Genomic DNA, 12,455 nt, shown 5'->3' on the forward strand with positions numbered 1-12,455 from the left:
TCGGGCCTCCACCTTAATTGTCCTTCTGGCTCCGTCATTATTCTGGGAAAATAGGGCCTTCTGCATAAATTCCGAGGATTTTCCCGAAAGTTGGATTTCTGCACAAAAACGAGACACCAGAGCAGTTCTGCTGAAAACAGCGTTAGTCCGTGTTAGTTGCATCCAATAGTGCACAAATTAGAGGCAAAACAATAGCAAAAGTGTTCGGGAAAGTAGATACGTTTTGGACGTATCAAGGCCCGGCTACCACCGGCTGGTAGGACAAAAGATGTTGTGCAAGTTTCTCATTGCGAGCACGCACGACTATATATGGAACACATGCCTATTGATTGCTTTGTACTTGGACACCGTTTTATTATTATCTGCAAATGCCCTGCTATGATTGTTACATGAGTTTCTCTCATCCATGCAACGCCCGTCATCCGTCCCCGTGCCTACAGTATTTTAATCCTGCTGTTTACTAAAATCACTACTGCTGTCTCTGTTACTCTGTCGTTATTTCACTACTGCTACTGCTATAAAACTGTTACTACTGATAAACTCTTGCGAGCAAGTCTGTTTCCAGGTGCAGCTGAATTGACAACTCCGCTGTTAAGGCTTCCAAGTGTTCTTTGTCTCCCCTTGTGTCGAATCAATAAATTGGGTTTTACTTCCCTCGAAGACTGTTGCGATCCCCTATACTTGTGGGTCATCAGGCCCCTCCTTGCCCCAGTACTTTATCTCTTCCTCCCACTCTCTTCTCTCTCCCGAAAAACTCGCACCAGATTTCTCTCACTCGCGTTTCTGCTCAAGAGCTCAAGATTTCTCGATCTCTTTGCTCAGCCCAGATTTCTGTCTGAAATTTGGCACATTTGCTCTCCGGTATGTGACTCCTCCGATTATCCAAGTAGAATTTTGTTTGGTTGAGTATATCTTGAATATTTTGCTGCTGTAGGTAACATGTGTAGTGAGCTTGCATGCTTGTTCTAAGTTGTAAAAACTAGTTTTGATGCATGATTAGCACTCTAGCAAGTTCCTTTAGTAGTTTTCCTCAATTATATGTCACCAAATCAAATTTTATATTGTTTGTTGAAAAATTTCAGAAAAGGAAGATGGATAATTGTAACTTTGGAGAAGTGTTTGAAAGAGAGACGACAAGCACAGGAAGGCCCTCTAGGACCGCCACCCGATTCAGGCGATCCTATAATGAGGACGTCATCGCGCCAAGCTTCGAGCCCGAAGAGGACAATGGAGTCCCTAACGCTTCATCTTTCCCATGTTATGACTTTTTGAGTAATGCAGGGTTGCTGAATGATTTCTTGACCCTCGTTGATAAGGCGGGCTTAACCGCCTATATGGGAGATGAAAGGGAGAAATACCTCATGCTCACTAAAATCTTTGTTGAGAGCTTCAAGTTCGACAACAAGCACTATCACCAGACAGTTGCGTTCAAGGTCTATGGTAATCCGGTTACTAAGAAATTGAAAGATTTTTGTGTTGCATTGGAAATTGCCCCTGTAGGTACAGCGAAGAGGATTGAGGACAATCCCAGGGCTTTGCTTGAGCTCTATCGAGAGATTACCAATGATGACTGCCGCACCATTCAGCGTGGCAAAATAAGAAACATTCAACTCCCCGCTATTAAGTATTTTGCTTATTACCTTGCTACTAGCATTCTTGGTAGGGAGAACACTAGCAATATTTCTAGCTATCATCTTGCTTTCTTAATTGCTGCACTCACTGGAGAGACACCTTATCATCTTGGTGCTCTTATTGCTCGCCGCTTGTCTAATAGGGGGCCTATTTTTGGAGAAATTATTGCATCACGCATTTTAGCATATCTAGAACTTCCTCTTGACCCTACTGATGTGCAATTAACTCCTACAAGGCTTGATATTGTTGCTATGAAGAGCCATCAATTTGTTACAGCTGACTCTAGTTCAGATAATATGGTCTATAGAATGTTGTTTGCTGACGGGGATGAGAGGGAAATCCCTTTGCCACAGCCAGATTTGTTCAGTGTTGACAGGAAACCATGGTCGCGCTCTAAGGGGGAGGTGGATGAGCAAATGAAGATACAAGGCTTCCACCAGCAGCATGACTCCGAGGACGCCGATCCCTCCTTCGACTACACCGTCACGTATCCGGGTGTTTCTTCCAGCACGTACCCGGAATATGATCCATCTTCGTCGTACTACGCAGGTGCTACTTCATGGGCACCATGGGATTGAACTCCACTTAGGCCAAAAGCCTAAGCTTGGGGGGAGGTATACCGACATCACTCATTTTTTGCATATTATGGTTGCTGGATACTTGTATATACTTGTTTATTTCCTTTAAGTGGTTTTCTAATAAGAGGGAGATGATATTTGGGGAAGTGCTGCCTGAAAACAGATTCTGGACTGTTACCAAAAAAATTCTCAAAAATAGCCAGAACATTATTTTGCGAAGCCAATTTTTCTGCATGTTCCCCAGGTTGTTATCTAAGTTTTATTAGTTGAACACTTTTCGATTTGAGCAGCGGAAGAATTTCTTAAAAATTGATTACTGTACCGCTGTCAAGTTTGACGAATTCCTCTGCTCTGTGTTTATGCGACTTTTCTAGTTTTCATATTCTTGTTTTTGCTTTGTTTCTTTCCTAAAACACAAAAAGACCAAAAATATTTCTGTTGTTTCTCTTCACCATTTGTTTATTTAGGTTTCTTGCTTTTACTTTGCTTTATTTGCTATCGTTGGTTTGCTATAAGAAAATCCAAAAAGATTTTGCTTTGTTTGCTTGTTTCCTTTTGTTCTTGTTTCCAATTCGAAAACACCAAAAATATTTGCTGTTCTTCTTTGGTTTTGTAAAGTTCATTATGAGTTCAATGGTCTTCGGTGGCTGGAGCGTGGTTTTCATTTCATATTATTCAAGCTACACAAGTGAAAGGCAATAATGACGATCTACGACAATTCGACTGTGGTGAGAGGCTAGTATGAACTCTATTTGTTTTCATTTTTGTACATATACTCATCCATGTGAGCATGCTTAGTTGGTTCATGTGAGGTATATGTCATTTAAGAAAGTCTAGTAGTTCATGATCTCTCATGTTTAGCTCCAATTTATTAATATGAGTAGCATGTCATGGATGTTTGCTTGCATTGTTTTATTCATAAATAGGTATGACATTGTGGTATCCTCCTCTGAATAATTCATTTGAATCAACTTGGCACATGCTCATGCATGCATATGACTGAACAAAAGTCAATTAAGCCTCGATGATTTACTTTGCTTCAGAGTTCTTGTATCACTTTTATGCCTCCGTTAATTTATTTTGCCGCAAGCATGATTATGACAGTGACTGCTCTCTTGATTTGTCGCTCCCCAGTCTATTGCTAGCCTTCACTTGTACTGAGCGGGAACGCTGCTCGTGCTTCCAAACCCCTGAAAACCAAGTTGTTCCAAAGTGCCCACCATAAATCCCTATGCATGGCATTTCAAACCATTCTAAGTAAATTCTCATGCGCTACCTTTAAACCTTCAAAATGCTTCTCAATTTGTGTTAATGTTTTATAGCTCATGAGGAAGTATGTGGTGTTTATCCTTCGACCTTGTCATTTACTTTTGACAGACCTTCATAATAAGAGCTGGCAACGGGGTGCCCAGCCCCAACTAATAACTTCATTAATAATTCTCTTCACATGTTTTGCTCTGATTCATCAGTAAGCAACTTAATTTTGCAAATAGACACTCCTCCATGGTATGAGATTGATGGTAGGCACCCGAGGATTCGGTTAGCCATGGCTTGTGTAAGCAAAGGTTGGGGGGAGTGTCACTCATAATAAAAACTAAAGTACATGTGTAAACAAAATAGAAGAGGGATGATCTACCTTGCTGGTAGAAATAACGTCCTTCATGGGAGCCGCTCTTGAAAGTATGGTTGGAAAGGTAGTTGGTGTACCCATTACCATTCGTTGACAACAACAAAACACCTCTCAAAATAATTTTACTCCTGTTTTAAAAATGAAAAGCTCTAGCGCATGTTAATCCCTGCTTCCCTCTGCGAAGGGTCAATCTTTTACTTTTATGTTGTGTCTCGGTCTTTTCTTTGAGCACTTTCTTGAGAGCACAACTTTCATTCTTAGTATAATATGCTTGTCCCAAAATATGATTGACTGTGGTATAACTTTGATGCTTTTATCTTTGACAATCTCTATTTCTAGTCTTTCCATGAACTTCAGAGGTGGCTGAGCATTTATGTTTTGCTGATCAAATACGGGCAAGCGAGATACCACTTTATCATACTCTTTTATGAACATTGCAATCCTGTTGATAGACATGATTCATGATGCTTATTATTAATTTTTTGGTACCTTTCCTTGATTGACATAGCTATTGGACGATCTTATTTGCATGTATCTTATTGTGAATTGCCTAAGCACTTTTCCATGTCATGAGAATATTTACATCATATGAGCAAATGTGTTCGTGAAAGTTCTTTTATCGCACTCAGTTGTTAACTGAATTGCTTGAGGACAAGCAATAAGCTAAGCTTGGGGGGAGTTGATACGTCCAAAACGTATCTACTTTCCCGAACACTTTTGCTATTTTTTTGCCTCTAATTTGTGTATTTTGGATACAACTAACACGGACAAACGCTGTTTTCAGCAGAATTGCCCTGGTGTCTCGTTTTTGTGCAGAAATTTAACTTTCGGGAAAATCCTCGGAATTTATACCAAAGGGCTTATTTTACCAGAAGAATCACGGAGCCAGAAGGGCAGGCCTGGGGGAGGCCCAGGCCCCCCAGACGCTAGGCCGGCGCGGCCTGGAGGGGGGCGCGCCGCCCTAGCGTGTGGCCCCCTCGGCTGCCCTCTGACGCCCTCCTTTGGACTACTTAAAGGTTCCGATCTAAAAACGCGAGGAGGGAAGTCGAAGTCGCCAGAAACCTCCCAGTAGGCCGCCACCGTCGCGAAACTCCATCTCGGGACCAGAAACTCCGTTCTGGCACTCCGCCGGGACGGGGAATTGGAGGAGATCATCGCCATCATCACCACCGACGCCTCTCCATCGACCAGCAATGTTTCCCCCATCCATGTGTGAGTAATTCCCCCGCTGTAGGCTGAAGGGGATGGTAGGGATTGGATGAGATTGGTCATGTAATAGCATAAGATTGTTAGGGCATAGTGCCTAGTGTCCGTAATTGGTACTTTGATGATATTGTTGCAACTTGTTACGCTTAATGCTTGTCACTAGGGCCCGAGTGCCATGATCTCAGATCTGAACATGTTATTGTTTCATGATGATATGCATTGTTTTATGATCTTACCTGCAAGTTGTATACACATGTCGCTGTCTGGAACCCGAGGCCCCAAAGTGACAGAAATTGGGACAACCGGAGGGGAAGGCACTAATGTGAGGATCACATGTGTTCACGGAGTGTTAATGCTTTGCTCCGGTACTCTATTAAAAGGAGTACCTTAATATCCAGTAGATTCCCTAGAGGTCCGGCTGCCACCGGCTAGTAGGACAAAAGATGTTGTGCAAGTTTCTCATTGCGAGCACGTACGACTATATACGGAACACATGCCTATGGATTGCTTAGTACTTGGACACCGTTTTATTATTATCTGCAAATGCCCTGCTTTGATTGTTACATGAGTTTCTCTCATCCATGCAACGCCCGTCATCCATCCCTGTGCCTACAGTATTTTAATCCTACTGTTTACTATAATCACTACTGCTGTCTTTGTTACTCTGCTGCTGTTATTTCACTACTGAACTGCTATAAAACTGTTACTACTGATAAAATCTTGCGAGCAAGTCTGTTTCCAGGTGCAGCTAAATTGACAACTCCGCTGTTAAGGCTTTCAAGTATCCTTTGTCTCCCCTTGTGTCGAATCAATAAATTGGGTTTTACTTCCCGCGAAGACTGTTGCGATCCCCTATACTTATGGGTCATCACCCCTCCAATCTTTGTTGGTACATCCTTACTTTTGTGTGTCTGTTTCGTGGTGCACCATGCTTAGAGATTGCAAAGAAGGTCATATGTATAGGCATTTTTAGGTCAAGATGAGTCTAGGGCGTATAGATAGACGACATCGAAGCCACAAGGGGGGAGGGAGCCCCACCCACGCAGCCAAGGTGTCATGCTGCATAGTGGCCCTCTCATGACCTTCCTCGGCTCCAGATGAGGAAAAAGTGCCATGTTATGGATATGCTAAATGGGTATACCAATGACATAGTCTAATATCGGCAATCACGTGGTAAAACACTCCCTCTCACGCGGTTCGTGCGGGCCACTCCAGAGGGCCCTAAGCCCAAGTAAAAAAAGGGTTGGCCGATCTCCTCTCCCGAACGTTGCCAACACCGACGGTGGTAGCCACGCGCGACCGCCAAAGCAGTCGGGAGAAAGTGGCGTGCTTCGACGATCCCTCTTCGCGTGGAGGCAGGGCATCTCATGGCGGCACAGACGAGGGAGCAGACGACGAGGAGATGTTTCAGTTGTCTTTGTCGGTGCAGGGCGGAGGCCTAGAGGAGCGGTGGAGCTCGGTGTGGTCGAAAGCAAGGGGGAGATGGTGGCGACGCGACTATGCATTCTGGAGGCACTCGAGCAAGCTCTCAGTCAGGAGGAAGGGGCGCAGAGAGGCTCTACAAATGAGGAGGCCGTCGCAAGCAAGGGCCAGCCACCGTCGCCGCGTTGAGGGCGCACGGTGAGGTCCTTCTGGTGGCGCTGGCGTTGGGGAAGGACGATATGGCGCGGGTCAGATGGGCCTACACGGGCTCAACCTGGGCAAGAGGAGTGGGGCTGGTGCGGCTGTATGATTGTCGCCTTAGTTGGCGACGGCCATGGCGGGCAGTCCTGGTTCATGCCAGGATGGAGGTGGAAGATGGAGGTGCAGGGTGTCTGCGGCCATGACTTCTCGAATACGACGGCAAGAAGCTGCGGTGGCAGCGGTGCGAGGCTACATGGACAGTGCTGCCTCAGTCCTCGGAGGCGCAAAGATGAGCAACGATATGGATGAAAGTAGTAATTCAAACATGAACACGCAATAAACTAGAGGGAAAAATGGGTTGTGTGATGAGAAATACATATATAGACTGCATTTTGCCGTGATGGTGATTCCAAAAAAAACTTGCTTACATGTCTACTATAAATCTCTTTTCCATGTATTGCATTTTATGCATGTTAAAAAATAATTTACAGTATATTTTCAACTACGAGAAAATAAAATGTCAGGTTTTATATTTTTCACTTGTTCCGAATAGTTTTATTTTTGGACATAATGGAATGGTAGAGAAACTCTATACTTGGTGGAAGTGTTGTGTGAAGAAACAGGGAACATATATAAACAACTTTAGCAAAAAGTATAATAGCTAAAACTCTATTTTCTCTCTGCGTCTTTATTCTATCAATTGTGTGAGCTCGGGCCTAGTGAAAACAATTGACCATCAAACATTTATGCTACGCGTTTTTACATTTATTTTGTCTAAATTTGTCATCAATTATAAATTAGTTTTTTATGATACAATCTTCAACATCGATTTTGAATAATTTTACTATTTACATCTAACAATATTTAACATGTGTAATATTATAACTTGAATTTCATTGTTGTACAGTACAAACATGTGTCATTACAAACACGATGGTGCTAAATAGGAATTCTTATTTTTTATCAAAATAAAGCATGTTGTTTTATCAGATTTGTTTCATGACATTTGTTTTATCTGTGTTCTGTTGAATCTAGGAAGTCACAAAAGAAGATGAAATCAAATTTATCTTTAAGATAATGGGTGCACCTATATATTATTTGGTGTTCTTCTATGTGTATATTTTTCAAGAACTTGACAGGGTTTCTTCATTGTACAAGTTTAACAAATATCCTAATAAATATTTATGGAGTAGATTATAGACTTTACAAGGCATTGATAGGTTTATCCTCGAGCTATACCCTCATCTCTGATACTTGACATTTTTCCCATGTGGTAATATTTCAATTCATGTCCTCAAGGCTCAATGGAGAAGATCATACATGCGTGCTCCATCCGTTGTTAGGCATTCAGGCAATACCAATGTGTGTAAGTCCAAGCTCGGTAGAGTATAAAATATAACTAGAAGGACCCCACGCACTTAGTGGCGGAAAAAGTTTTTTTCTCCTGCTGGTGTGTTTTTTCTAACGAGATCAAGGACCCCAGGTAGGCCCACGAGGCTGGAAAGAAGATTACTCTGCAGGAGGCCAACAAGTCCCGCCACGTTGCCAATCATCCTAGGCCCTCTCGTCCAGGGACGAGGAGTGTGCGAACTACGATAGAATCAAGCCGAGGATATCTCTCAGGATTATTTAGGATGTTATATGTAGCCGGCTTAAGATCAGATTTGCAATATCTTAATAGAACCCGCTCACCGACATAGCAGGAGACCCGACACCTGTAACCCTAGGTCCTATGTAGCCATCGAGCAAAGAAGGACTGTACTTGAAGAACTCATCTGGGATCCACCATAATTCATCCACTATCATCCATCCACCATAGACAAGCTCTAGTCGCTCTAGGGTTCGTCACCGTACATATTAGAGATAAGAGATAATGCATCCATCACAAATAGGAGTAAGGTATATCCGTGCACATTGTTGGGGCCCGAACCTGCATGAACCTCGTGTCTTTGTGTTCTACCTTCTGATCATCGGAAGCGTGTTTCTACCTGATACCTTCGATCCGGATTATGGATTGTAGTATTGTAATTTTTTTTCCTAGAAGATCTAGGTTTAATCAAACCTTGGGAAATACTACTAAATGGATTTAAGGAAACTTCTACAAGACTTGCTATTTAGTTTTATTTTACGTTTACCAGACCTTTTCAGTTTACTTTATTTGGTGTTGTAGTTAATGGATGAAAATAGGCCAGGGTCAAGGATTGTACTACAACTATGCATACTTATGGGATTAAGATAAAAATGAAGCACAATATTGTGTAGTAGATAAAATAGTGTAAGAGTTGTGAGCAGCACATCCGTAAATACGATTGTCCCTAAAACCAGAGGCATCAATAGCCTCTTGATCCAACTATTGTACCCACACCACGAGTTACAACCGTTATTAAGTAAATAGATAAAAGAATTAAGATAGATGATATTGTTATTTATCCCAAGCGGATCTGTTGTGGGTATACTTCATGGGTGTACCATCGACAGTGCCTAGATCCGGCAAGCCCGGGTGGCCCACAGACGGTGATGAGGCATGTGGCCCATCGGGCGGCCCAGTTGCTGTTGATCATGAAGGAAGAAGTCTGGCCCAGGATCAGTAAGCCGGATCCGTACCGACGTAGGAGTAACCCGGATCCATGGAGGCCCATGAGGGACCCGGATCCAGGACGACGTGTATGGAAGGCGGATCCGTGACGTGCACGGCAAGATATTGTACCATAGCTAGGCAATCTGTGATCCGGCTAGGACTCTCCATGTAAACCCTAGATCCGTGCGCCTTTATAAGCCGGATCCCGGGAGCCCTAGAGGCACAACCACAACTCATTGTAACAACGCGAAAGCGCCGAGATAATTCCAGACAAGCAGCAGTAGGCCCTGTCATCGTGCAGGTGTTCCGAAGCTGGGTAACTCGCGTACCACCGTCCCGTGTGCACTCCGCCCTATGGCCCCTACTTCTTCTCCCCCTCGTGAGGATCCCTCCTCCGAGGTACCATCGATTAGGCAACGACAGTTGGCGCCCACCGTGGGGCCTGTGGCGTCTGGAGGCCGGAACCGGGAGGGTTCCGCCATGGGAAGCTACGACGACACCATCGCTGTGGGGCGCGTCCTTTACGCCGGGAATCTGCCGATCGTCCCTCCGGATGAGTGCTGGATTCCGGCTAGGACAAACCCCGTCAAGCTCTCCATCGTCCCAATTGGCGGCATACACATCTTCATCGGGGAAACCGTCGATTCCGACGGAAACCCACTGGTAAGTAACGCAGACGCGACCGCCGCAGACCTGGATGCTGTCGCGAAGATCCGATCTAAGACGCAGGAGCTTCCCAAGGAAGATTCCGCCTTGGATCTGGAAATTTCAAAGCCCACCCAATCCGCCCCTGAGCAGGAAACAAAGGTGGAAGACCAATGCAGATCCGCCTGGGTCTCCTGTGTGTTAGAAAAGCAGAGGTGCCACTTCGTACACTTCTTGGCCCATACCGCCGGAACCGCCCCTCAAGAAGACGGAGCTGGTCCTGAGCAGGTAGAAGCACCGGAACACAACGCGGATCCGGATCAGGTTGAGCTTGTCGGAGAAAGCGAAGCTCCGGTTGAAGAGTCGATTTTGGGCAATCTGAGCCCAATTTCCGGAGATACCCCCTCCATGGAGTCTGATGACTTCGTTCGCAAGATAAGGGAATACGGATACAGTGATCAGCCCGAAGTCGACTCCGCCCAGCCCAAGCAGGTTCTCGCAACGGTAGCAGCGCTGGGACAAACTGGATCTGGAGACCAAGCCAGCCAATCTGACCCCCAACCATCCCAACAAGGATCTCCAATGTCTCGGGTGCGACCCCAAAGGGATTCTTCCTCGGAGGAAATCCTGTCAGCAGAAGAGGTGGCCGCGCGAGCAGTTCTTAACACACCTATAACCCCGGGCGACGCCGCAGATCTGGAGGCTCTAGAGATCACCAGAAAGGAAATGCTGGCCACAGCCAAGAAGCTCGCCGATACCGAAGCTGCGTTAAAGGTAGGGAGGGCAGATCATGCAGCCTGGGCGGAAAACTTCGACAGACAGGACCGCGAGATTGCTGCCACACTCGAGCAGGTCAAGAGCATGAGGGCTGAGTGGGAGGTAAAGATGATCTATGCGCAGGCGGAGGCCGATCGAATTGTTAGAGAAGCAATTCCGCCTCGCAGGATACCCTTCAACACGCCCGCAGAGCACCAGCCGCTGGAAACCCCAAAGGACAACATGCAAAAAGCTGCGGAATTGCTGAAGAAGAAGGACGAAGAGGTTGATATCAACTATCTCCGCACACTTGTCGCTTCAGCAATGCAGCAGCAAAGCAAGGCGGATACTTCGCGCAGGTTGGAATCCAATCCGGATAACTGTGTATCTACCGCGCAGAAGGACGCCCGCGCTGATCGGCATCCCGACGATGAATCACACACCGGATCCTCGGAGCGCAGAAGAAGGAAAGCCAGGGAACACCCAAATCCGATCCCCGTACCATCAAAGACGCCATCGTCAGATCCAAGAAAGGGAAAGGATGCAATGTACTCTGGACGAGACAAATACCGCAACCCCTCTCCTCCGCCCAACGGTTACCCGCGACCCCCTCGCCGCCGTAGTCCAGCCGGAAACACCAGGCCCCCAGGGCATGGTGGGATTGTTATCCGCGACAACGTGCTGCCAAGAAACAGAAACAGGGAGCGCTCGCCGGAACCTCGCCGGAACCAGAACAATGTTCATGAGCCCGAGCCCAGAAGGAGTCGGAATGAGGACCGTGGTCCAGAACCTCGCCGGAACCGCGATCCAGAACCTCGTCGGAGCCATGACCCAGAGCCTCGCCGGAGCCGTGACCCGGAACCGCACCGGAACCACCAGGGCAGCCAACGCCAGGGCGAAGGCAGCCACAGGAGCCGGAGCCAGCACCAGGAAGGCCGAGGAGATTCAGATGGCGGAAGCAAGAAGTCAGACCGCCCACCTCGCAGGTCTCCCTCACCACCACCTAGCGGTGGCGGCGGAGGTGGAGGCGGAGGCAATGGCCGGAGATCTCGCTCTCGCTCAAAGTCTCCTCGCCACGGCTCGCGCGACGCGCGGGATAGCCTTAACGGGTACAGAACCGACTACATTGGTCCGAAGTGCTTTGGCAGGATGATTCGAGAGGAACCAAAGCCAAGGATGAACCTCAAGCTACCTGGAAATCTGAAGCATTATGATGGCACCGAAAGGCCGGATACCTGGATTGAGGATTACTACAATGCTGTAACCTTCGCCGGAGGAACCCCTAACATCGCCTGCCGCATGCTTCAGTTGTACCTTGTAGGTCCAGCCCGGATCTGGCTAAGCGACCTCGAGAAGAATTCCATCTTTTGCTGGTTCGACCTGAAGAACGCTTTCGAGAAACACTTCAGGGGCACCTACAAGAGGCCTGCCACAACAAGCGACCTACAGGCATGCATCCAGAAGAAGGGCGAAACATCGAGGAATTTCCTCACCCGATGGTTGGCATGCAGAAACGAGTGCGAGAACGTCGACAACCGCACAGCAATGCACGCCTTCATTGGGGGCTTGCAGCGAGGAGGATTGCTACGGCACAAGCTAACTTGCATGGTCAATGCAAATCAACTGACGTTGGACGACATGATCACCATCGCCAGCGATCACACTGCCGCCGATGACGACGCAGGCGGTGATCTCGCAGCCACAGCAATCCCCTTGCATCAGCAAAAGAAGAACCGTGACAACGGTAGCAACAGCAGCCATAAGCGCAAGAACCCTGATGACCAGAAGAGTGGCGGATCCGAGATGA

Source organism: Lolium perenne, chromosome 6, assembly GCF_019359855.2.
Source record: "Lolium perenne isolate Kyuss_39 chromosome 6, Kyuss_2.0, whole genome shotgun sequence".
In the NCBI taxonomy this organism is placed as follows: domain Eukaryota; kingdom Viridiplantae; phylum Streptophyta; class Magnoliopsida; order Poales; family Poaceae; genus Lolium; species Lolium perenne.